The sequence below is a fragment of the Neoarius graeffei genome, chromosome 8 (genome assembly GCF_027579695.1).
Source record: "Neoarius graeffei isolate fNeoGra1 chromosome 8, fNeoGra1.pri, whole genome shotgun sequence".
Lineage (NCBI taxonomy): Eukaryota > Metazoa > Chordata > Actinopteri > Siluriformes > Ariidae > Neoarius > Neoarius graeffei.
In genome coordinates this window covers 2,644,684-2,658,120 of record NC_083576.1, presented here as the reverse complement: position 1 = coordinate 2,658,120, position 13,437 = coordinate 2,644,684, and the positions used below count along the sequence as shown (strand labels likewise).

The 13,437-nt window shown below is 36.4% G+C and overlaps 1 long non-coding RNA gene across 1 annotated transcript; it reads right to left on the bottom strand.

Annotated features, from left to right (window-relative positions):
- Positions 1 to 3,890: 3,890 nt before the first annotated feature.
- Positions 3,891 to 10,463, bottom strand: LOC132889977 (uncharacterized). The gene is made up of 3 exons (XR_009655121.1): positions 10,434 to 10,463; positions 10,292 to 10,348; positions 3,891 to 3,955 (listed from the first exon to the last, which is right to left on the bottom strand). It is a non-coding gene; the product is annotated as an uncharacterized LOC132889977 (long non-coding RNA).
- Between the last annotated feature and the right edge of the window lie 2,974 nt (positions 10,464 to 13,437).

Below are 13,437 nucleotides of genomic sequence, written 5' to 3'. Positions count from 1 at the left end.
GATGATTTTGTGTGTAATTTTATTCCCAGAATCTAAACTTTATCTAATTTTTTTTTTAATTTTCCCCCGGGGCGGGGCCGTGTGACGATCCAATCACGCGCTGAGCCTCTGATGTCTGAATCAAACCAACGACCCGCTGTGCTTTGACCTTCAGCTCAAATGGAGACAATTTTCACTTCTGATACGCCACACACTCGCCAGCTTCCAGTTCTGATCCGTCCTGTAGAGACACAGAGAGAATATCAGACCAATTAAATCAATTTCACTTACAAGTTTGTTGGACTTTTAATCAATTTTTAGCTACATTTAATGTTTGCAAAACAACCTCAGTTACATTATAGCAGCTATAAACGAACCTCTCTCGCTTCATCTCTCTTTAAGTTCATCAGACGCTGACACCAGAGCCTCCTTCCTGAAACGTTACACAAAACTTCACCACATCAGTGATGTTCCAGACGTTTCAGAAACAAAATAACAGAATGAGCAGATTCATATAAACCTGCACAACTATCAGAACATCAATCAATCAATCAATCAATTCATCAGTCAACACCTTCTGACCAATCAGAACCCAGAACTCAACAGCACTGCGGTGTTTATTGTGAAGATTTTCTGCTTTTTTCCAATTTAACACGTTTCACAAACACACAACTGTCCTTCACTTGATTGAGTCGTTTGATTGTTTCTCATTTGCATAAAGATTTCATCATTTTCCACATCACTAGCCCCGCCCACTTCATATCACACTATTTTTGATGAGTCATGATAACAGTTTAGCTAAATTGGATTTATTTAACACTCGTTTTTGGTGACTTTTAATATCTTTCTCTATCTAAACCGTAACTCTGTTAATATTTAGCATTGATTTTATGCATGTTCTCAGTGTTTACACGCCGGCAGCGTCTCAGTGGCTCTAAATGATTGTCGAGAACTCATTTTAATGTGAGTATTTACAGCCAGGCTCAGAAATTCCCTCTCTCACCAATTCACCGTGACACACAAGGACCCTCATCGGAAGCTCATCTGTATCCGGTTGTTTATGGAGATCACCTGCAACTTCAAGCCTATCAATCAGGACATGTTTTTTTTTTTTCTTTTTTTTCCTTTTAAATCTCAATCGGATCCTCTGAAGGACACTCGTGCGGTTCTCCGGGTTCTCCCCCAGCACCGTAATCCTTCTTAAATTGAGCATGAATATGGCGACTGAATATAGCTGCAAAAAAAGTGTGTCACATTTCTATATTTCCCCCAGATCCAGGAGGCTTATGGGGAGATAAAGACGGAGACTCGGAAGACCGTTGGAGAGAAACAGAGCAGCGATGGAGTATAATGGAGTTCCGGGTCGTCCTGCCAAAATTATGTGGAGGCATGCGTGGATTTTTTTTCCAGATTAGTGATACAAGGCTTGTATTAGCCAAGTTTCTTAGCAACAGGATCACATTTCAGCTCGGTGTGCGTAATAACCCAGACTCGATTTCTCCTTCCTCTCCGACATCATCTCCTTCCTTCATTCTCTCTGTTTCTCTTTTTATTTTTAGTGATACACATGTTGGAGATCTTTTTGTTGAATATGATAAATTGTGTGTGTGTGTGTGTGTGTGTGTGTGTGTGTGTGTGTGTGTGTGTAGATTAGACATCTTCCTCATTTAGTTTCCAACAGGAGGCTTGTGAAGTCTTTTTATTTTAATAAATAAATGAGCTTCTTGACTAAAATGTCATCTCAACTGCTGGAATGTCGGAATGTTGGAATGTCAGAATGTCATTTTTGGTCATTTGGTTGATTTTCTGAATTATTTTATCTTCAGAGGTTAGCGAGTCAAAACCATGATTAGCTTCCTCCGGCCTGCTTTATGCTAATCTCCCACAATCCACTGCTAATACACGGGACAACAGCAGACTGAAAACGCTTTAATAAACTCAGCATCTCTCTCTCTCTCTCTCTCTCTCTCTCTCTCACTTGCCTGGCCACAGACTGCTGAGTTTATGAGCAGCTGCTAGCACGGCTTAGCTTAGCGCTCGTAAATGTTAGCCTGTCATTAGCCGTTCTGCTCGCATCCTCCTGCAGAGTCATTAGTCCCCTTTTTACCGCTAAACATGGTTTCTGTCGAGCAAAACAGAAATCCTGACGATGATAATTATGAGTTTGGAGATGATAGTTTAGTAATTTGGTATTACAGCTTCTCTTTTTACTGAGTTATTAACATTCTTGCCTTTAGCGCTGCGTGTGGATAAATACGAATTAGAGGGAAAGGACTCACTAATTTAATTCTCTTTAGCAGTTTTCTGATCTGCTTTAGCAGCATTTAGGAAAATTTAATATCAGAAGAGAATTACATTAAAAAAATATCATACTCGGTTTCTACTTTTCAACTCTTTGTATTTCATCAATTATTTATATTATAGTTATAAAATCTGCTGTGATATTTTCTATCTTCCACAATCTGTGGAAAAGAAACTGATAAATATTGCAATGAAGATTTGTTTGTACACTTTTATCCCAACTCCATTTTTCCAACATCACCTTTTTGTTTGAATGAAGTTTAACAGATTTATAAACCTTAAAATCTCGTCTTATTGAATCGTCTACAGTTTTGTTCGATGTTTATTTGCTAAAACACCACATTCTGCTCCATGTGTAGATGTGTTCTGAGATGATCGTCATTTATCCTGAAATATTCACAGAAAACATTCACACTTTCTTAAATTACTGATGGTGTGTTTACTAAAATGAATCATTATCAAAATGACTCTCAGAACAAATCTTTCAAAACGACTCATTCTCAAAATGATTCTTTTTCAAAACAAACCTCCATCAAAATAATTCTTGGAAATTTTCAATTATATTTTATTCGTAGAGCACTTTGAATAAAATAAACTACAAATCGCTAAACAAGTTCGACTCTTTCAAAACAGAATTGTCTCTAAAGCAAACGTCGTGATGACTCAATGTCTCAAAATGACTCTTTCCCCAAATTTCAATGCAATTTTATTTGTACAGCACTTTAAATAATCTAAAATAATATCAATTATTGAATAATAATTCCAAGAAATAATGACAACAAAAAATAAAACAAAAGAAAAATATTGTGGGTGAAATCCTTTATTTGCAAAATGCAGATTTATGAATGTTGAATATAAAATAGTCGTCATATTATCATTATCAGCAGATTTAAAAACACTGTATTCATGTACACTTTTAAAACAGGAACACGTTTCGCTGGAATGTCAAGAAAGGAAAATAAACTTAGGACTTAAATCAGACTTCATAGCTCTAAAAGTTATTTGCTGAAATAACGAGTCAGACCTCAGTTTTTCATTAAGATGTTGTGAGATGTTGTGAGATGTTATGAGATGTTATGAGATATTGTGGATGTTGTGAGATGTTCACACATGGTGTGATAAAAATGTACAAGTTACTGTTTTAATCACATCATAACCCTAAAAAAAATCTGGAGGTTGTGATAGATTTGTAAATAAGATTTGAATGAAAGATGTGGGAAAAAAAAATCAATCCTTGTTTTTTATTAAATAATTTATTCCTGACATTTTTCTCCTGATGAGTAAAACAGCATCACTGTGAGCTTTAATGAGCTCAGATGTGGATAACGGATACGTTCATTCACCGCTGAGGATCTATTTTAGCTTATTTCCCTCTGTATGTTCTTCTTTTTTTCCTCGACACGAAATGGAATTGCTCTTTGGGGATTCGTATCTGTTTGTGTGGTGCTGTTTTGAGTTAATGCTGATTTCAGCGTTTTGATTTGTGAGTGATAAGAATAAGGATCAGTGGAGGGGAATGTATTAGTTTGTGATAAGTGATGAAATAAAAACAGAACTCTGTATGAACATGTGTTTATTCTGTCCATGTTTCTGTTATCGATGTGTAAAACCCCAACACAGCCGTTATATAGATTCCCAGAGCACTGATCCGTCCAGGGTTTTTATCTCTGGTGTCCTGTGAATAAAAAACATAGTCTTTATCTAAAATAATGTCTTTACATGATGTCTTTAGTGTATAGAGGTGTATTGTGTTCAACACCAACAGGAGGTGATGGAGCTGTGGGTAAAGCAGTGATCAACAATGCAACATGATTCAAAATTTATGAGTGTTTTTCCTGCCAGACATCTCACAACATCTCATAACATATCGTAATATTTCACATCTCACAACATCTCATAACATCTCGCAACATTTCACATCTCACAGCATCTCATAACATCTCACATCTTGTAACATCTCACAACATCTTGTAACATCTCACATCTTGTAACATCTCATAACATCTCACAACATGTAACATCTCGTGACATCGCACAACATCGTGTAACATTTCGCAACATCTCATATCATCTTGTAACATCTTGTAACATCTCATAACATCTGGCAACATCTCGTAACATTTTGCAACATCTCGTAGCATTTCGCAACATCTCATTATATCTTGCAACATCTGGCAACATCTCACCACATCTCGTAACATTTCACAGCATCTCGTAACATCTCACAACATCTCATAACATTTCGCAACATCTCATAACATCTGGCAACATCTGGCAACATCTCACAACAGCTCACAATATCTTGCAACATCTCATAACATTTCACAACATCTCGTAACATTTTGAAATGTCTCATAACATCTGGCAACCTCTGGAAACATCTCACAAAATCTCGTAACATCTTCTAACATCTTACAACATCTCATAACATCTCAGGACATCTCACAGCATCTCATGATATCTCATAGCATCTTGCAACATCTTGTAACATCTCACAACATTTCTTAACATCTCATAAAGTCTGGCAACATCGCACAACAGCTCACAATATCTTGCAATATCTTGTAGCATTTCACATCTCATAACATCTGGCAACCCTTGGCATCATCTCGTAACATCTTGTAACATCTCAGAACATCTCAGAACATCTCACAACATCTTGTGACATCTCATAGCATCTTGCAACATTTCTTAACATCTTATAAAATCTGGCAACATCTCACAACATCTCATAATATTTTGTAACATCTCGTAACATTTCGCAACATCTCATAACATTTTGAAACATCTCACAACATCTCATGACATCTCACAACATCTTGTAACATCTCATAGCATCTTGCAACATCTTGTAACATCTTGCAACATCTCGTAACATCTGGCAACATCTCAACATCTTGTAACATTTTGCAACATCTCATAACATCTCACAACATCTGTCAATATCTCACAACATCTCGTAACATTTTGCAACATCTCATAACATCTGGCAACATCTCATAACATCTCCCAACATCTCATAACATCTCGCAGCATTTCATAACATCTGGCAACATCTCACAACACCTCGCAACATCTCGTAACATTTCACAACATCTTATAACATCTCGTAACATTTCACAACATCTCGTAACATCTCGCTACATCTTGTAACATTTTGCAACATCTTGTAACATCTTGCAACATCTCCTAACATCTCGCAACATCTCATAACGTTTTGAAACATCTCTCAACATTTTGTAACATCTCCTAACATCTCGCAACATCTAATAACATTTTGCAACATCTTGCAACATCTCATAACATCTTGCAACATCTCGCAACATCTTGTAACATCTTGTAACATTTCATAACATCTCATAACATTTTGCAACATCTTGCAACATCTCCTAACATCTCGCAACATCTCATAATGTTTTGAAACATTTCACATCTTGTAACATTCTCAATTATAAATGTATTCACTGAAGACAAAACTGTTTCCATGTAGTGTGGAAAATATTATCAATAAATACAGTTTTCTTGTCTAAATATCAAAAGTGTTTCAGAAACATCACCGAATGGAAACCTGGATAGTCTTTGAGTCTTTTCTACAAGATTAGCATTTTATTTGAGAGCATGTGATCTGATTTGCTGATAAACAGAATACGACATAAAACTTCGAATAAACTATCTCTGTTCCACCGTGTAAGATTCTTTATATTATTTGGACACATCCACAAAAAAAAAAACAAAAAACACAAGTTAATCAAAAGAATTTTAATTTTGAACCAGTTCACTATTTTTACAACTCACATCTAGTCAGCAGGAAAACACTGGGAGTGACATCATCAGAGTGAAATATCAGGAATTATTATCGATACAGGATGCTTTTTCCATGAAATAAAAACGTGTTCTATTCCCTTCTAGTGGGTTTCATTCATTTGGTTTGATAGCATGCAATATTGTTAGCATATCGCTTATCCTACGTGTATTACATCACTCTACCCAATGGAGAATGAGCGTTGAATATGGTTTACGATATTGCATGGTTGTCAAGATAACATGATGTCACACGTCGGAGACGGAAAACTTCCGCACTTGCGAGCAACTGAGACAATCTGACTGTGAAACAAACATGGCTGCCAGGTTTGCTTCGTTAAATGCTGAAGATTTTGAGAGAATTTTGACAGAGAAAGATGCATTGAACACCTGAAAGGAATGTTTATTAATAATAATAATAATAATAATAATAATAATAATAATAATAATAATAATAATGTCTGGCTTTTTTGTGGTCTATCAGATATATTCCATTCAGCTGCTCGTCTTCAACTTGTTCAGTATTGTGCTCGCTGAATGGAATATATCTGATAGACCACTCAACACCAGCCAATATTATTTAAATATGTCACTCAGATCCGTGATGTATTTCGTATGAAAAATACGAGTTTTTCAGCACGAGAAGATAAGCTTCATATCTTCAAGCCAATGTGTGATTTTCTTTTTATTATATTGACACATTCACAAACAAAAAGTCCCCAAATTTACCCAAACAACCCACTCATCGATTTCCTCATGAGTGACAGATAGAGATTTATATCACAGTTTTGGTTCTCCATGTCCTGGATGGAGCTCTGATAAAAAATACGAGTGGCGTATTTCCCACTAAAACACTCGTGTCTGTATAATATAAAGTAATATTTTATATATTTTAGTGCGCCATTTTGATGTTCTGATGTTCTGAGCAGAACTACAGCAAGGACAGAAGATTGAGATCCTGCCTCCACATTTGGCCAAAATAAAGAGTGCTTTTGTCTCTCTGTGGCTCTTTTTACAGGTTCGATCTGAATAAAGAATCTCTTTAATATAAGAGTGAGCTGTAAGTGATGTTAGGAGCGTTCGGGCTGCGGACCCCCTTTTGTCACGCATTATTAAGATTAACCAGAACCTAAATAACAACCACAATCCTGCTCTCATTCCTCACTGGAGAAATTATCGGCCCAGAGCAGCAGAGCATCAATCATCCATATTAATTGATGTTTAAAACACTTTCCATATGCTGTAGTGTAACTGAAGCTCCTCGGCGCACTGTAACGTCCTGATCAGAGCGATACGGGGGGAAAACCCGTGATGTACAGTCAAACATGTACATTTCTCAAACGAGAGTTTAACACCGTGCATTCTGATTGGCCGAGAGCTGTAGAGATGATAATGGAGAACATTTCGAAGAGTTTATGAACCTTCAGGTGTTTGCCAAGAAATCAGAAAATAAAATAGAGCGCCACTGAGATTTTAATTTAGTGTGTAAGACCAGTTTAAAGAAATAATTAAAATGAAATCTATTTCACCTACATTTTCCCCACTAACCAGCTAGCTAATATGAGCTAACTGCAAAACTTCAGTTTCTGACTTGATTTTGGAGATGGATTTATAAATGTTCATAATCTGTATTGCTAACACTAGCTAGTTAGCTACGATGCAATAATATGACAGAAATAATGTCATCTTCATCAGGTTTCATGATCTAACACCAGCTAGCTGAGATAAGCTAACTTGAAAGAACGTCTGAAACAATTTTACCTTATTATCATTGTTTATAACCATGACTGCTAATGCAGACCAGTAGGCTAAAAATTAGCTAACCTGACAGGATTTATGAGAGAATTTTGTAATTATATTCATAAATATGAATAATCTTCATGGCTAATACTAGCCAGCTAGCTCAAACGCACAAATGAGACAGGAATAAGATGTCACATTCATCCAAACTAATTTGTTCAGAATTTATAGTTACAGTAATATGAGTAAACCTGACAAGATTTCTGAAAGGAATTTTAAATAATATGTCTAAATGTTCATATTAATCACTGCTAACACTTCTTCGCTAGTTAAAACACACTAACCAATCAGAATTGTTGTCTCTTTCATCATTTAGGACTTCAATGTTTACAATCCTGACTGCTAATTCTAGCTAACATGAGCTAACCTGACAGGATTTCTCAGAGAATTTTGTATTCTCCATAAAGCTGTGTTCATAACTGTTCATAATTTCAGTGCCAAGAATTGTTCGCTAGTTAAGATAAGCTAACCAGACAGAATCCTGTTCACTCTAATTCAATAGAAATGAAGCCAAATTCCTCGGCCATGTTGTCAAATTTGCAACTGTAGATTGCGCAGTAGAGACGAGACGCAAAGTGACACACGCCCCAATTCTTTGGTAGCCCCTCCCCCTTCAAGCATATTGCAGAATGTGTTGATGGTGGTAATTGACCTTAGATCTATCCAGAGAGCTTAAATAACTTCAGCTGGAGAGATTTCATTAACACTGATGTGTCTAATAAGGACATTTATCATGTCGATGTGAACTGGACCTTCGCTGTCAGATTAACCGCACTTTCAGGAACAGCAGCTGGTTTAGACCACAGTTGTAGTACACAATGGGTTAAAAACTCTTTATTTGGGACACAAACTTATAAAATCCTTCCTAATGTTATTAATAATGTGTGTGTTCACTGATGAACAAATGGCAAAATTTGATGGCTAGATGTCATTAATAAAGAAATAATATTGCTATCATGGTGGCTATATGTGCTAGCGTGATTAACCTCGCCTTTTTCCTATCAAACCTCTCGATGTTTCAAATGTTTTTAATGGAAATGACTAACAATTTGTATTAGTGCATGTGGCCAGAAAAGCTCAGTCATAAGTAGGTTCTGTATAAATATGTAGGTGATTATAGGAAATCGTGTACTGATTGGCCGAGAAATTTGGACTATTTCTCAATAATCACCTCAAGCGACTCAGCAAAATGGCGGCCAACTGCTTTGTCATCGTAAGTGAGGAAGAATTACAAATGATGAAAGAAAACGCTGGTCCTTAAAGCACTAAAGATGCTCCGAAATTTGGGCTAAAACTATTCAAATGTATGGTGGGATTGTGATTTATTTTATCAATTTCAAAGCAAAGTATTTTATGTGACTTGACATAAATAAGTGACACAAGTCTGTGCCGCACCGTTATTACATTTACATGAAGATTCTTGACCTCGGCTTTGTCTTAGTTATTATTTAAATAATATTGGCTGGCTTTTTTTCACAGTCTATCAGATATATCCCATTCAGCTAGCATGATATTGAACAAGTCGAAGACGAGTAGCTGAATGGAATATATGTGATACATTATGAAAAAAAGCCAGCCAATATTATTATTATTATTATTATTATTATTATTATTATTATTATTATTATACACACACTCTCTTCATATCAGCATTATCAAAGGCCAATGCTAGCTTACCTGTGACTCGGTGCTGTTAGCGCAACAGTCCAGTTAGCATCCAGCCAGTGTAGTGTTAGCGAAGGCCAATGCTAGTGCAGTCAAGCCGAATATTATTATTATTTTCCCTGTGTAATTTATTTCATTACTTTTAAAATCAACATCAACAGCGACACACAACGGAGCGAACTGGCAGCCAAAATTCTCTCAAAATCTTCTGCTTTTAATGAAGCAAACCTCGCAGCCATGTTTGTGTACAAACTCTCAGTCACTCACTAGCATGGAAGTTTTATATCTCCAATGTGTTTCTTTTCCATTTTTTCAATGTCTGTTGGTATGTTTTTCTCTTGTAAATATGCATGAAGAATATATTATTAAGTTTTGGGAGCCTTTCAGGTGTTCAGCATGTCTTCAGTTTCAGTTTTCAGTTTATTTATTTAGTACTTAAAGGGGTACCAAATATAATATATACAGTTGCTGATGTGACAAAGTAACGTATTCTTAAGTATTCTATCAAATTTATATACTAGAAAACAACGAAATATCTTGGTAATTGTAAATATAATAGTCGGTACGCTAAACGGCACAAGAGTCGCCATTTTTAAAAGACCGTGATGTCAGCCCTACCCACTGCACTAGGAGAGAAGTGTGTAATCATGTTTTGTAACTCAAAACACAAGCGAAAGTAAAGTTTCTATTTTGGTTAGCTTTATTTGCTAACTGATGAATTAATCATAGAATACCATATATTTACCTTCTTCAGAGCACAGCCAGGTGAAGTAGAAGTAGCAGATACAAGCATCTCTTTCATCTGCAAAATCAATCAAATACACAACACTTACAATACTATTCCTATTCTTGCATATTACAACTTTTCAATGCGAGACAAGTCCTACCTCTTTCATTTTCGCTTCCTTTCGACGCTTTTTCAACCTCACAGAATGTGCAGAGAACTCGCTCGCCGCCGTCTCACTTGCACTTGGCCTATGACAAAATTCCGTTGGTACGGCATCATCCTTCAGAATTCGCCTGGGCTTCTTCCCTGGTTGTAGTCCAACGTATTTGGCAAATAAGTCCTCCTCATATGCCGAGGGCAGGAAATGTTTTGAACATAGCCTTGAAGCGCGTGATGGCTTGAAATCGCTTCTGCCGATCATACGTAGCCATGCTCGAACTCCCTTGGTGTTTTTCAGCGGAAACGAGTGAAAAGACACGTCTGGAGGATCGTTATGCTTTCCATCGGTCCTGTTATTACACCCGAAAGCAACACACTGTGGCATTGTGTAGCCGATCACTTACAATTCATCCTACTTTCCGATTCACACGTGCTAGTCCCAACCTCAATGAGCCAACACAACTGGGCACATACATACGTCATGAGTGTTACGCAGAGAAAATTAACGTGCATTCTGATTGGATAAAATTAATATCATGGCGGGCTGTTCAAACTGCGGAAATAGTTTGCTCGAGCTACTTTCAAAACACTATAACTTTCCAACCTTAGAACAAAAAACTTCTGTAAGTCTTGAATAAGGTTCGTTAATGTGTGCTTTATTGTTATATTTACTCTATATATTGCCCTCTGTTCCCCTTTAAACCCAGCACTGGATTAGCCTTGTCTTCTCTCTTTCCCAGCAAACAAAGAAATGATTGTGTGCATGGTTTTGTCATTGGATCTTCACGTGAGCTCTGACATGTGACATCATGTTGTCTTGACAATGTGCAATATTATAACAATATTGCACACTCATTCTCCATTGGGGAGAGCGGCGTAATACATGGAGGATAAGCGATATGATAGCAATATTGCGTGCCATCAATAAACCCACTAGAAGGGAAAAGAACACGTTTTTATTCCATGGAAAAAGTGTCCTGTATGTTTAATAATCACTGATATTCACTTCACCATCAGTGAATAATTGTTCAATATGATGGTAAATTTTGTGGTGATGTTAGCTGAATGGCTACAAATGGTCTCTTCAGGGAAATCTGTCAATCACTTCATTCCCAAGCCTAGCCACACCTTCTGACTTAATAGTCGAATATTGTTTTAAGAACAAATTTCTGGGGAAAAATAAAAAGTGTGCAGATTTCAAGATAAGGAAAACTAATCGTTTGAATTAGACACTAGACGGAAATCCAGTTTCAATGAGAAAAGTGACATCAAAACAAAAAGACTTTTGTTATTGAAACTCATGAGAATGGGCGGGGCTAATAATTATACTGCAACCAGCCAGTAGGGGTGCTAGACTTGTGGTGGCTTCACATTTTCGACATGATGCACCGCCCATATTTTATACAGTCAGTGGGTCATATGTATCACAGAATGTCATCTAACATCAGCTAGCTAAGATGAACTAAACGCAGGATTTCTGAGACGATTCTGGAGCTTTAGTTAAAAACAAAAAAGTTTTCATATTTTCCCATTGAAGACATTTTCACTTGTATTTTTAATAAAAGTGGTTCGTTCTGATCCGAACTGACTCCCAGTGTAATAACGCTACAACAGAAACATTTCATGCTTTTAGGGTTTGGCTCATAATCAGGCGATCGAGGTTAAATGTGAGAAGAGAAGCGACGACTCTCGAACTCACGTGTTGATTACAGGTTTTACTTTTTGCTGTATGTTATATCGCTAGGACCGTTGAGGAGACAGAAACCACACATTACACACACAACCACAACTCTGATCACATTTCCACTCCAAAGTTTTTTTTTTCCTTCTCCAAACTGACAGCGCATTTTCCAAGATGATGGAAGCGATATGAACATGCACATTTGGCGAGAAATTTTCCAACATGCTGAAAAATCTTGCAGTAAGAGGATTAAAGTGTGTTTCAGTTTCCTTCGGGAGATGTGACATCTGCATCAGTTGTAATCCAATCCAGTTGCTGCTGAAAGATGCCCTAATAGCCTGTTATTATCTGATTTAGCTCATTATCCGTGTAGCGTGTTTTCAAACTGTCATGCAAAATAGACAAAATAGTTTTGAGAAGAAAAAACAAAAACACAATGATGTGGAAGAAATAAGACATTCAAATGTGGGTGTGGCTTCATATAAGAAATATTTTCCAAATATTTTTAGCCAGCTAGCTAAATATCCTGAAATACAGGATACAGTTTTTATGACAAAAACATACGATTTTTCCAGAAATCATTTTGTTAGTTTAGTATAGTCTGTTAGCTAGCACTGGCCGTGAAAATGGATAAACATTTATGAATATGACCTAAAATCCCCTCAGAAGTTCTGTCATGTTAGCTCGTCTTTGCTATCTGGTTAGCATTATCAGTAAAATAATGAACATTTTAAATGCAGCACTCAGAAATTCTGTCAGATTCACTCATACTAGCATGTTAGCAGACAGGATTTCTGAAATGTTTCTGAAACCATAATACAGTATATAAATGTTTCCGTTCATCACTGCTCACATGAGACCGCTAGCTAAGATCAGCTAACGTGATAGAATTTCTGACATTCTTTTTCAGTCAGATTTATCAGTGTTAATAATATGTATTGATAATGCTAATCAGCTAGCTATTCTGTGCTAACCTGATAGGATTTCTGAAAAGAAAGTTATAGGAATTAATATTTATAATCTGTTCAGTGCTAATGTTGACCAACTAGCAAAGTTAAGCTAAGGTTTCTGACAGGATCCTTTTTTTTTTTTTTTGTATCTTCAATGTTTACAGTCTTTCCAGCAAAATTGTGCTGACAGGATTTCTGAAAAACACTTAACTTATATTTATAATTGTTTGTCTCATGCTAACACTAGATCACTCATCATTTCTGACAGGATTATTAAGTCACATTCATCAGCGTTAATAACCTTCACTGCTAATGCTAGTCTGCTAGCTAACAGAGCACTAACCTTACCACATTTCATCAACATTTTTACCTCA